Source organism: Symphalangus syndactylus, chromosome X (genome assembly GCF_028878055.3).
Source record: "Symphalangus syndactylus isolate Jambi chromosome X, NHGRI_mSymSyn1-v2.1_pri, whole genome shotgun sequence".
NCBI lineage: Eukaryota > Metazoa > Chordata > Mammalia > Primates > Hylobatidae > Symphalangus > Symphalangus syndactylus.
The window spans coordinates 58,231,270-58,241,184 of NC_072447.2; positions in this window are offsets into that span (position 1 = coordinate 58,231,270).

The window sequence follows — 9,915 nt, forward strand, 5'->3', positions numbered from 1 at the left end:
AGGATGGTCTCGATCTCCTGACCTCGTGATCCGCCCGCCTCGGCCTCCCAAAGTGCTGGGATTACAGGCGTGAGCCACCGCGCCCGGCGTGGCCTTGATTTTTCAATTCTTTTTTTGTTTTTTGTTCTTTTGGAGACGGAGTTTCACTCTTGTTGCCCAGGTTGGAGTGCAATGGCGTGATCTCAGCTCACCACAACCTCCGCCTCCTGGGTTCAAGCAATTCTGCCTCAGACTCCCGAGTAGCTGGGATTACAGGCATGCGCCACCACGCCCTGCTAATCTTGTATTTTTAAACGGGGTTTCTCCATGTTGGTCAGGCTGGTCTCGAACTCCCAACCTCAGGTGATCCGCCCACAGCCTCCCAAAGTGCTGGGATTACAGACATGAGCCGCCATGCCCGGCCGATTTTTCAATGTTTTAAAATGTTAACTATGTGTATCTTTTGTGTAATGACAAGAATGCACAGTGAAAGGACACTAACATGCATTTTCAAAGTTCTCTAATTCCGTTTTTAAGAAATCACATTTTGAGATACATTTACAAAATTTTAAAACTCCAAGGTAAAAAAAAAAAAAAAATCCACAAAGATTTCAAAGAAGAAAGAAAGGTTATTCAAAAAGGTTCAAAATCAGACTGACATCACACAACATCTAACACATTAGAATATAATGGAGCAATGTCTTCAAAATTCTAAGGGAAAAATATTGTCAATCTTGAATTGTATGAGAACAAAAGGTAATTTAAGACACAGAAGAACTCAGAAGTTTACCTCCCACACCCTGTAAGAATTACTCAAGAAAATAGTTTAACCAAAAATATAGGTAATCCGAGAAAGAAGACAATATGAGATAAGAAACGGGCTGGGCACAGTGGGTCACGTCTGTAATCCCAGCACTTTGGGATGCTGAGGTGGGTGGATCACCTGAGGTCAGGAGTTCGAGACCAGCCTGGCCAACATGGTGAAACCCCGTCTCTACTAAAAACACAAAAATCAGCTGGGTATGGTGGCACGCACCTGTAATCCCAGCTACTAGGGAGGCTGAAGCAGGAGAATCACTTGAACCCGGGAGGTGGAGTTTGCGGTGAGCCGAGATCACACCACTGCACTCCAGCCTGGGTGACAGAGCAAGACTCCGTCTCAAAAAGAAAAAAAGAAAGAAACAGTAGGTGGTGCTAAATCGGACCCAGACTGAAGGTGGGGACAGGAGGATTAGAAAAAAATTAAGAGGCTTTCAGCCAGGCACTGTGGTTCACGCCTGTAATCCCAGCACTCTGGGAGGCTGGGGTGGGCAAATCACCTGAGGTCAGGAGTTCGAGACTAGCCTGGCCAACATGGTGAAAACCCCTCTCTACCAAAAATACAAAAATTAGGGCCGGGCACGGTGGCTCACCTGTAATCCCAGCACTCTGTGAGGCCGAGGTGGGCGGATCACTTGAGGTCAGGGGTTTGAGACCAGCCTGGCCAACACGGTGAAACCTCGTCTCTAGTAAAAATACAAAAAAATTAGCTGGGTGTGGTGGCATGTGCCTGTAATCCCAGGTACTGGGGAGGCTGAGGCAGAACAATCGGTTGAACCCAGAAGGTGGAGGTTGCAGTGAGCTGAGATCGTGCCACTGTACTCTATCTAGCCTGGGCGACAGAGCAAGACTCCGTCTCCAAAAAAAAAAAAAAAAAAGCCAGGCGTGGTGGCACACGCCTGTAATCCCAGCGACTTGGGAGGCTGAGTGAGGCAGAAGAATCGCCTGAACCCAGGAGGTGGAGGTTGCAGTGAGGTGAGATCGCACCACTGCACTGCAGCCTGGGTGACAGAGCAAGACTCTGTCTCAAAAAAAAAAAAAAAGAAAAAATTAAGAGGCTTTATTACATCTTGATGCCTTGAGAATTCTCTATTGAATGGTGAAGTTTTATAAACATTTCCTTTTCTATGGAGCTAAGCCCACTACTCGATTCTACAGTGATGTTCATATAAAATCATTGTGAATTCTGTTCATTTTTCCTTTTGAAGTGTGATTACTGACACAGTTGGATTTATTTTTGCCATTTTATTTTATACTTCCTCTTTACCCTACTTTATGCTTCCTTCTTTTTCCTTTCCTGCCTTTGTTAAGACTGAATTGCTTGTTTGTAAGTTTGAAATGTATTTGTTCACAACTAAAAGTAATGCATTTAGGGACTGCCCTTAAATTTTTAATATGCATGCACACTCAGAGTGTGAGGTTAATCAACATTTTGGAACAACACGAGCACTTTATACAACTTTAAATATTTCAGTTTTGCCCTTAAGTTTTATTGCCCACCCGCCCCACCACCACCCTTGTAGACACAATTATTATCACGCAGCATTGGCTTAGATTTACTCACTGTAGTAGACTGTTGATGCCCCATACAGATCCCTTTTGTTGGGCCAGTACACCCACTAGCCAGCTCTAGTATTATTTGACAGAACGTTCTCTCGAGGATTGCTCCCATTAGGACAGGGCCTACCTGGCTGGGAGGTTACCCACCCTAATCTCTGAGGGAACACTACAGCAAATGCCCGACTGACTCAGCGATAGAAAAAGCCAGCTCCCGCCGGGCACAGTGGCTTACGCCTGTAATCCCAGCACTTTGGGAGGCCAAGGTGGGCGGATCACAAGGTCAGGAGATTAAGACCATCCTGGCTAACACGGTGAAACCCGTCTTACTAAAAATACAAACAATTAGCTGGGTGTGATGGCACGCTCCTGTAATCCCAGCTACTCGGGAGGTTGAGGTAGGAGAATCGCTTGAACCCGGGAGGTGGAGGTTGCAGTGAGCCGACATTAGCCACTGCACTCCAGCCTGGCAACAGCGAGACTCAGTCTCAAAAAAAAAAAGGGAAAAAGCCAGCTCCCTTGCCACAGGAAAGATAACTCAGTGATGCCTCTATTAGCTTTCTATTGCAGCTGTAACAAATTATTAATAACGCAAACTTAACAGATTAAAACAACACAAATAAATAGCTAGGCAGAGTGGCATGTGCTTGTAATCCCAGCTCCCGGGAGGCTGAGGTGGGAGGATCACTTGAGGCCAGGAGTTGGAGACCAGCCTGGGCAACACAGCAAGACTCCTCTCTTTAAAACAAAACAAAACACACACACACACACACACACACACACACACACACACACACACACACACAAAGAAAAAGGCCTAATGCAGTGGCTTGTGCCTGTAATCCCAGCACTTTGGGAGGCCAAAGCAGGAGGATCACTTGAGTGCGGGAGTTCCAGACCAGCTTGGGCAACATAGTGAGAACTTGTCTCCATTTTTTTTTTTTTTTTTTTAAAAAAAAGCACATACACACAAATTTATCATCTTACAGGTATGGAGATAATAAGTCTGGCATGGGCCTCACTGGGCTAAAATCAAGGTGTCAGCAGAGCTGTGTTCCTTTCTTGAGGCAATGGTGAGAATCCATTTTCTTGCCTTTTCCAGCTCTAAGAGGCTACCAGAATTCCTTGGTTCATGGCTCCCTTCCTCTATGTTCCAGGCCAGCAGTATGGCCTCTACTTGACCATTCACTATTCTGTAGTCACATCTGACTCTCTTCTTCCTCTTTAAAAACCTTTGTGATTACACTGGGCCCCCCAAGATAATCCAGAATAATCTCTTTGAGATCAGTTGATTAGCAACCTTAACTCTCCTCTGCCATGTAACCTAACGTATGCACAGATTGAGGGGATTGAGACATGGACATCCTTCAGGGCCATCATTCCACTGAGCACAGTGCCTTTCATGCTTCAGAGCTATTTGCAGGTTCAGGCTAAGGCTACAGTCCAGCTGAACTCACATAAAAGAATCTGTAAGAAAGTTGCGTCTGTCGGGCGTGGTGGCTCACGCCTATAATCACAGCACTTTGGGAGGCTGAGGTGGGCAGATTACCTGAGGTCAGGATTTCTAGACCAGCCTGGCCAACATGGAGAAACACTGTCTCTACTAAAAAATACATAAAAATTAGCCGGGCATGGCGGCACGTGCATGTAGTCCCAGCTACTTGGGAGGCTGAGGCAGCAGAATCACATGAACCCAGGAGGCGGAAGCTGCAGTGAGCTGAGATCACACCACTGCACTCCACACTCCAGCCTGGGTGACAGAGAGACTTCATCTCAAAAAAAAAAAAAAAAAAAAAAGTTGCATCCTTATTCAACAGTAAACAGTATTTGTCATAATAATATGTAAAACTTCAAAGGAATTTAATAAATTGGTAGACAAGAATGTGAAAAAGAAGGTGTTATAGAGCTAACTCCACATAGGAAGTTCAAGTCATTTATCATAATAGGAACTCTAAAAATTATGGTTGTAGTAAATGCCAACAGAAACAACTCTTATAGCTGAAACTTCTCTGAGAAAAAGCCACTAAACTGGAGAGAGGTGAAGCAGAGAAATGCTTTTTTTTTTTTTTTTTTTTTTTTTTTAATTGACAGAGTTTTGCTCTTGTTGCCCAGGCTGGAGTGCAATGGCATAATCTCGGCTCACTGCAACCTCCACCTCCCAGGTTCAAGCGATTCTCCTGCCTCGACCTCCTGAGTAGCTGGGATTACAGGTGCGCGCCACTACGCCTGGCTAATTTTTTGTATTTTTAGTAGAGACAGGGTTTCACCATGTTGGCCAAGCTGGTCTTGAACTCCTGACCTCAGATCCACCGGCCTCAGCCTCCCAAAGTGCTGGGATTACAGGCATGAGCCGCTGCACCCGGCTGAAATGCTCCTTTTCTTTAGGCTTCTAAAGCATTTCTCTGCTTTAATAAAAGCAACATAAAAAATAAATTCAGTGAATGAAGCAGAAAGGTTAAAAAGAAAAAGCCCTCTAAAATAGCAGTAACTTATTAATTCTAAATTCCTATTCTTTTTCTAACTATAAATTAGTATGTACTTACTGTAAAGACTTTGGACAATATAAAAATATTGGGAAAAAAGTGAATATCCTGTATGTCAATCTCTCAAAGATAACCACTATAATATTTGTGTGCATATTTATGCTCAGCTGGATATTTTTTCCAAAAAATGGAATCACACTGTAACCTGATTTATCACTAACATGTGGATATCTTTCTAGACCAATTTATACAGCTCCACATTGCTCTTAATAATTGTATACAGCTGGGCGCGGTGGCTCAAGCCTGTAATCCCAGCACTTTGGGAGGCCGAGGCGGGCGGATCACGAGGTCAGGAGATCGAGACCATCCTGGCTAACACGGTGAAACCCCGTCTCTACTAAAAATACAAAAAATTAGCCGGGCGTGTTGGCGGGCGCCTGTAGTCCCAGCTACTCGGGAGGCTGAGGCAGGAGAATGGCGTGAACCCGGGAGGCGGAGCTTGCAGTGAGCCGAGATCGCGCCACTGTACTCCAGCCTGGGGGACAGAGCAAGAGTCCGTCTCAAAAAAAAAAAAAAAAAAAAAAAAATAATTGTATAGAGCTGGGCACAGTGGCACACACCTGTAGTTCCAGCTACTCAGAAGGCTGAGGTGGGAGGTTTGCTTGAGCCCAGGAATTCAAGGCTGTAGTGTTCGACGATCACACCTGTGAATAGCCACTGCATTCCAGCCTGGGCAATGCAACAAGAATCTGTCTCTTTAAAAAAAATTGCATAGCATTCTATCATTTGAATATGACATAATGCAGTAATAATAACTTAACAAAAACCAGGAGGGAAGACAGACTCTATTGTCTTCATCTTTCATTATAGGAAATTAGCAGATATTACCTAAAAGTTGGTAAATAAAGACTAAAAAATTAAAGTATAACATTTAAAATAAAGGCAACCACTAGAAAAACTAAAAATCTATTAGCAATCAAAAGAAAGAAAGGAAAAACAATGAATGTATACAAAATTCCTCTCCTTTCAGAGTGGACATTTTTTTTTTTTTTTTTTTTTTTTTTTTGAGACGGAGTCTCACTCTGTCGCCCAGGCTGGAGTGCAGTGGCGCGATCTCGGCTCACTGCAAGCTCCGCCTCCCGGGTTCACGCCATTCTCCTGCCTCAGCCTCTCCGAGTAGCTGGGACTACAGGCGCCCGCCACCACGCCCGGCTAATTTTTTTTGTATTTTTAGTAGAGACGGGGTTTCACCGTGGTCTCGATCTCCTGACCTCGTGATCCGCCCGCCTCGGCCTCCCAAAGTGCTGGGATTGCAAGCGTGAGCCACCGCGCCCGGCCCAGAGTGGACATTCAGTATATACTGTCCAAACTTGGATAATAAAAATAAGTATATTAAATATATATTTTAAAAGATTTTTAAAATTATTATTATTTTTAATAGAGATGAGGTGGGGGTGGGGGGGGTCTCACTTTGTTGCCCAGGCTGGTCTTGAATTCCTGGCTTCAAACAATCCTCCTGCGTCCAAACAATCCTCCTGCCTCAACGTCCCAAAGTGCTAGGATTACAGGTGTCAGCCACCACGCCCGGCCTCAAAAAAAAAAAAAATTTTTTTTAATATTGGTTGTTCCATAAAAGGGAACGAGGATGGGCATTAATGTTATACCTTTATGTTATCACAAATGTACCTACTATTATAAAAAGATATTCATAATATATAACTGAAAATAGCTACTTATGAAATAGAACATAAACTATGACTTAATTTTTATAAAATATACACATATACATGATCATACACAGAAAGAAAAGATCCCAAGGGCTACACACCAAGATATGAACAATAAGTATCCCTAAGTACATATTATAAACTTCCAGCCAGGCGCGGTGGCTCACGCCTGTAATCCCAGTACTTTGGGAGGCCAAGGCGGGCAGATCACGAGGTCAGGCGATGGAGACTATCCTGGCTAACATGGTGAAACCCCGTCTCTACAAAAAATATAAACTTCCTATCTATTCTTTATGTTGATTTTTCTATAATGAACATATTTTATTCACATGATATTTGAAATGAGAAAACAAATTAAAAATCATGTACTTTTGTAAGGGGGTATGGAGAAGATTATAATAAAATTAAAAATCAGTCAAAATGTTCCTACATATCTTCCAAAGCCCCAGCCTCAAAATAGATATACTCCATATACACAAGTTTGTTTGTTTTTGTTTGTTTTTGTTTTTTTTTTGAGACAGAGTCTCGCTCTGTCACCCAGGATGGAGTGCAGTGGCGTGATCTCGGCTCACTGCAACCTCCGCCTCCCGGGTTCAAGCGATTCTTGTGCCTCAGCCTCTCGAGTAGCTGGGAATACAAGCACCCACCACCACTCCCAGCTAATTTTGGTATCTTTAGTAGAGACGGGTTTTCGTCATGTTGGCCAGGCTGGTTTCGAATTCCTGACCCCAGGTGATCCGCCCACCTTACCCTCCCAAAGTGCTGGGTTTACAGGCATGAGCCACCACGCCCAGCCTCCAAATACTCAAGTTTTAATAAATCTTGCAAACAGCCTTTATGCCCTGAAATATAAACATCTCCATTTTGTCAAAGGCAGGTTATATAAGCTTTTCATTGCAACCAAGCCCTACAAAGTCATTTCTGATGGAGCCTCTGATTCACTGGACTGCTACAGAGAAGGAACAGTTTCCTACAGGCTGACAATAAATCTAACACAGCAATATGCTTTTCACATACTTGATCACACATCACAATACTAACTGAATACCTACTGTGAGCAAAGCACTATGCCACATGCTTTACAAGTGAGAAATTGATTAACACATAAAACTGTTCCAAGTAGACTCTAACCTTGTGGGAGAAAACAGCATAGATATGAGACAGAACAAGAAGCACTAACAGAGATGGGACAGTATGGAGAGTACTGGTAATATTCTGTACTTGCACACAAATATTTTCAAATATCATGACAGATACTTAGAAATGTATAGGTAAAAATGAAGTGCTACCTTTTTCAGTTTTCATTCACATGTTCAAGCTCTCAAATTAGTTATCCCTACTACTCATTTGCCACTAAGTCATATGCCAAGTTCTCCTATATTATTAAACAACTTTTAATATAGGAATATTTATGTCTATTCAATTGAAAGCTCAAGGGCAGACATTTTTGTGCCCCCCACATTCTTAGTATATCATGCACAGGACACTATATTTTCAGAAATCAACAAAATAATCCAGCAACTAGAGCTCTCCACAGCAGCCTGCCTCACTGTATCAGATAAGAGCATCGTGCAGGTGTGGCACACAGAAGTGCGGCCAAGGCTTTACCTAATGTGACCTGATCACATTCATGAATATCCATCACTTTTAATTCCACAGCAACGAAAAGCTTGGCAAAGCAGAAACAAATAAGAGCACAAAGAAAAAACAAGTATTTTGGCCAGGCACGGTGGCTCACGCCTGTAATCCCAGCACTTTGGGAGGCCGAGGTGGTCAGATCACAAGGTCAGGAGATCGAGACCATCCTGGCCAACATGATGAAACCCCGTCTCTACTAAATATATATATATATATAAAAAATTAGCCAGGCGTGGTAGCAGGAACCTGTAGTCCCAGCTACTCGGGAGGCTGGGGCAGGAGAATGGCGTGAACCCGGGAGGCAGAGCTTGCAGTGAGCCAAGATGGCGCCACTGCACTCCAGCCTAGGTGACAGAGCGAGACTCTGATTCAAAAAAAAAAAAAAAAAGAAAAGAAAAAACAAGTATTTATAAGCAAAATCACTTACTATTAAGAAAGTCCGAGTTTTGGCCGGGCGCGGTGGCTCACGCTTGTAATCCCAGCACTTTGGGAGGCCGAGGCGGGCGGATCACGAGGTCAGGAGATCGAGACCACGGTGAAACCCCGTCTCTACTAAAAATACAAAAAATTAGCCGGGCGTGGTGGCGGGCGCCTGTAGTCCCAGCTACTCGGAGAGGCTGAGGCAGGAGAATGGCGTGAACCCGGGAGGCGGAGCTTGCAGTGAGCCGAGATTGAGCCACTGCACTCCAGCCTGGGTGAAAAAGCGAGACTCCGTCTCAAAAAAAAAAAAAAAAAAAAAAGAAAGTCCGAGTTTTATTTAGCATTGCATCTGAGGCACTAACGAGAGTAAGGAAGAAACCAAAGGTAGAGGCCACATTAAATGTTAAGGAGTCTCACGATAATGAAAGCATGCAGCCTGTAACCAAACTTGAAAGTATGAAATGTCGTATGTTTACAATACACAAAATATACTATAGGGACTTCTTATAAAAAGGAGATGGTCTGAGTATCTGCAAAGACTTTCTAATATGAAGACTCTAATACATGTTGTTCTGCTGCTTTTCCCAATTCCAAGCTAGAACTCTATGGGCAAAACTAACAATACTGAAACCTTTTTTGGGCAAAGGAGCCTCTGAGGGAGTGTGATGCCAGCCCTGAGATATAAGTGAACTGGCCTAGTGTTTAACCAACATAATGCTATCAAAAGCCTGAAATCTTGGTATTGACATCTAACACTAGATTACATCAAGGAGACAATTCTCTTTAAGCTACAATTTCACAATTATATTTTTTATAAAATCACTGTTCTTCAGACAGTAAATTCATACTATACTACTAAGTATTTTAAAGTGACTTTGGCCTCTTGGTAATGAAGGGACCAAAATAATGATTTTTAGAAATGAAAAGCAGATGCATTCAAGGTTAATTAAATGAATCAGTGATCTAACTATATGTAACCCCAAAATAATTAATTCTGCCCAGACTGCCAGGATAAACAAACAAACAAAAAAATTAGAAGCTTACATAAGAAGATATTTTTAAAACTATAGACATCAAAAAAGAAAAAAGAGCTTTAGACATGTTGTAGTATTTCCTTAGAAGAGCCTTTTTTGAAATGTACAGTTATGGCTGGGCATGGTGGTTCATGCCTGCAATCCCAGCACTTTGGGTGGCCAAGGCGGGCGGATCACCTGAGGTCAAGGGTTCGAGACCAGCCTGGCCAACATGGCGAAACCTCGTCTCTACTAAAAATACAAAAATTAGCCAAGTTT